This window comes from Lucilia sericata, unplaced genomic scaffold (assembly GCF_015586225.1).
Source record: "Lucilia sericata isolate MDLA Ls3-8-SP2 unplaced genomic scaffold, ASM1558622v1 Contig000604F_arrow, whole genome shotgun sequence".
Taxonomy (NCBI): domain Eukaryota; kingdom Metazoa; phylum Arthropoda; class Insecta; order Diptera; family Calliphoridae; genus Lucilia; species Lucilia sericata.
In genome coordinates, this window is record NW_023994611.1 from 252,251 (window position 1) to 256,634 (window position 4,384).

Consider the following 4,384-nt stretch of genomic DNA (forward strand, 5'->3'; position numbering starts at 1 on the left):
AAATTTGGAGTACCAGAAGTGATTCATAGTGATAATGGTGCACAGTTTACTTCCAAGGGATTTGAGAATATGATAAAAAATTACGAAATCCAGCATATGAAAACAGCAGTTAATTCTCCACAATCGAATGCCTCAGAAAGAGTCAATCGATCCGTTTTGGCAGCAATTCGTTCCTATTTAGCAGAGGATTATCGCTATTGGGACTTATATTTATCAGAGATAGAATGTGCATTGCGTAATTCGTTTCATTCAGCAACAGGAGTTACCCCATTTTTTGCCATATTCGGGTTTTATATGTTTCTAAATGGTACTGGTTACAAATTAGCCCGAAAAATACTATCTTTAACTGACCATAGGATAGAAAACCTTCAGGGAAACGAGAAACTCGAATCTTATGAAAAGAGCGCGAATAGGTATAATAAACGGGCAAGAAACATAAAATTCTATAAAAAAATTTGTTAAAAGTCGTGTCGTCTTTGTCGTATAGTTGTATCTGTGCGTGTAACTACTGATTGGAGATTGTTTTTTTTAAATAATGAGCAATATTTGTTTTATATACTAACTTACATGAAATAATTCAATAGTGCAATAATCCCATACATTCTGGGTGCAATATTTTTCCATAGCTAAGTCCTTTACCAGATGTACCTGAAAAGAAGATGCAAAAATAAACAAAGTAAAAGTCACGAATGGATTTAAAAGTTTATAACTTCCCTGATTTAAAACGAATAGGAAATAAAGCAGTGTGAGCTAAAATTGTATATCTTTGTATGCCCGCATTATGAGACAACAGGGTGTAGGAGTTCCCCACGTTAGACACGAATCATCAAACCCATCCATGGAACCCCACGCACACCATCTATGTCGCTTTTGTTGCCATACCTGTAGTTTTGTTGCGGTGGGGTTGGAAAAAACATCTAAGTCGGGGCCGAAAAAAAATTTTGCGTAGCGGCCTCCTTAGAAAACCTGTCGGGAGGAGGTCAAATTGAACCTATTGCCTCGAGTCCCTCATCAAATTATAAAAAACTTGTAATAGGGAGAGGCCACGTATTAGTATGGAGCCACCTACTCCGGCCTATGTCCCGGTGGTTTGTTAGAATAAGGGAGGGGCCACGTTGTTCTTGGAGCCACCTACTCCAGCCCATGTCCCGGTGGTTTCTGTTGGTTGGTGTGTTGTTTGCCTAAAAAGAAAATGATATAAATAAAAGGTATTATTACTAAGGAACGATACATTACATATACCCAATAATTCTAAAGTCCAGACAAATCATCCTGAAAAGAAAATAAGGTAATAAAATTGATTAATGAAAAATTTATGTGGAAAAACACGCTTGTCCTCAAATTTTGTCGGAGCAACTTTAGTGTCAATATAATTATTTAGGACAAAAAGTAGGCGGACTAGCATTAGGGGGCGTGGCACCTCCCATATAAATTAAATACAAAATTTTGGGTAATAAATTGGCGGACTACCCATGAGGGGAGCGGCACCTCCCATATTAATTAAAGACAAAAATTCGTTTATATGGAAAACTAATGGAACTAAATTCTTCAAATTTCGCACGAAGAACTTAAATATTCATCTGAACATTTTGGAGGAAAAAAAAGCGGACTTTCATCTGGGGGGTCTTGAAGCCCCCATATGAATCAAATAGAAAAATTTGTATATCTGAGAAACTATTAGAGCTAGAATTTTCAAATTTTACATGAAGATCTTTGAAATTCATGTGAAGCCCCCATATGAATCAAATAGAAAAATTCGCATATCTGAGAAACTATTACAGCTAGAATCTTCAAATTTTACATGAAGAACTTTGAAATTCATGTGAACAATTAGAGCATAACGGGCGGACTTTCAATGGGTGGCTTGGCACAACATATATGAATTAAATACAAAATTTCGTGCATCTTGGAAACTCTTATATTATTCAAATTTTTATTGGCGATAGATAGAAACTGGCGAATTTACAATAATTTGCTTGACATCTCTCATATGTAACTTATTATAAATCTGGAAAACTATTGTAGTTAGAATCTTCAAAATCGTTAAGTGGGTTTTTATACCCTCCACCACCATCAGTGGTGATATAGGGTATATATAAGTTTGTCATTCCGTGTGTAACACCTAGAAATATTCATCTGAGACCCAACAAAGTATATATATTCTTGATCCTTATGAGTCGATTTAGCTATGTCCGTCTGTCTGTCTGTCCGTCCGTCTGTCTGTCTGCCTAAGACACGCTCACGTTAAAACTAAGCAAAAGAAATAAACCAAATTCACAAAAAAAATGTGTTATTATCCTAAGCAGTTTGGTATTGAAAATCAGCAAAATCGGTTCACAACGTTAAAAGGTATGAGTAAAAATTTCAGACTACCTCGAAAAAAATTAAGTTATTTTCGTAATTCTTAAGTCGTTTTCTAAGAAACTACAAAAGATAATTCGATGAATTTTGTCACACATTATTTTTTTTACTCAGGGATCAATTATGTTGAAAATCAAAACAATCGAGCCAAAATTTCCCGTAGCCCCCATACAAAGGTACATATTTCCGGAAATGGATTTATCGTGAATAACTTCCTCAAATATATTGGTATCAACTCAAAATTTTCCACATATAAATAAAATATCAACAAAAATCATACTACCAACGTAGATTAGTATAGGTCCACAATTGGTCATAGCTCCCATATAAGGCCCTCTTTCGAAAATCACTCAAACGCGCATATTTCACTGATAAATGAAGCTATTAAGAGAGAATTTAACATATAGAATAGATTTTGTGTATGTATAAATCACTCTATGAAATTTTTTCCGAATCGGTCCATAATTGGTCATAGCTCCCATATAAGGCCCACTTCCGAAAATCATTTAAAAGCTCATATTTCATTGTCAAATAAAGCTATCTTGATAAAATTCGGCACAAATATGTTTAGACTAAATATGAATCATTCTACGAATTTTTTTCCGGATACGCCCATAATTGGTCATAGCTCCCATATAAAGTCCACTTCCGAAAATCACTTAAACGGATATATTTCATTGAATTATAAAGCTATCGGGATAAAATTCGACACAAATATGTTTTGTATACATACAAATCATTCTACAAATTTTTTTACCGATCGGTCCATTATTGGGCAGAGCTCCCATATAAGGCCCACTTCCGAAAATCTCTTAAAAACACATATTTCATTGTCAAATAAAGCTATCGTGATAAAATTCGACATAAATATATTTTGTCTAAATATGAATTACTCTACTAAATTTTTTTCGGATAGGCCCATAATTGGTCATAGCTCCCGTATAAGGTCCACTTCCAAAAATCACTTAAACGCATATATTTCATTGAATTCTAAAGCTATTGGGATAAAATTCGACAAGAATATGTTTTGTGTATATTCAAATCATTTTACCAATTTTTTTTACGGATGGGTACATTATTGGTCATAGCTCCCATATAAGGCCCACTTCCGAAAATCACTTAAAAGCACATATTTGATTGTCAAATAAAGCAATCTTGATAAAATTGGACACAAATATGTTTTGTCTTTATATAAGTCACTCTACGAAATTTTTTCCGGATAGACTCATAATTGGTCATAGCTCCCATATAAATTCCACTTCCGAAAATCACTTAAACGGAGATATTTCATTAAATTCTAAAACTATAAGGATAAAATTCGACTTGAATATATTCTATGTACATATAAATCATTCTACCACTTTTTTCCAGGATCGGTCCATTATTGACCATAGCTCCCATATAAGTCCCACTTCCGAAAATCACTTAAGCGCACATATTTAATTGTCAAATAAAGTTATATTGATAAAATTCGACACAAATATGTTTTGTCTTTATATGAATCACTCAACGAATTTTTTTCCGGATAGGCTCCCATAGAGGGTCCACTTGCGAAAATCAGTTAAACGCATATATTCCTTTGAATAATAAAGCTATCGGGATAAAGTACGACTTGAATATGTTTTGTAAGCATATAAATCATTCTACCAAACCTTACACAAATACATATAAAGTCCACTTCCGAAAATCACCTAAACGCAAATATTTCATTAATTAATAAATCTATTGTAGTAAAATTCGACTTGATTTTTTTGGCATATTTTTTCCTTATCGGTCGATAATTGGTCACAACTCCCATATAAGGACCCTTTCCGAAAATTACTCAAATGCACATTGACGATCAAAGTTATCGGGATAAAATTCGACATAAATGTGTATTTTGTATATATATAAATCATTCTACGGAATTTTTTTCCGGATCGGTCCATAGATTGTCTTAGCTCCCATATAAGGTATACTTCTGAAAATCACTTAATTCGTAATTAAATGATTACATCCGGATAAAATTCAAAATGAGTATGTT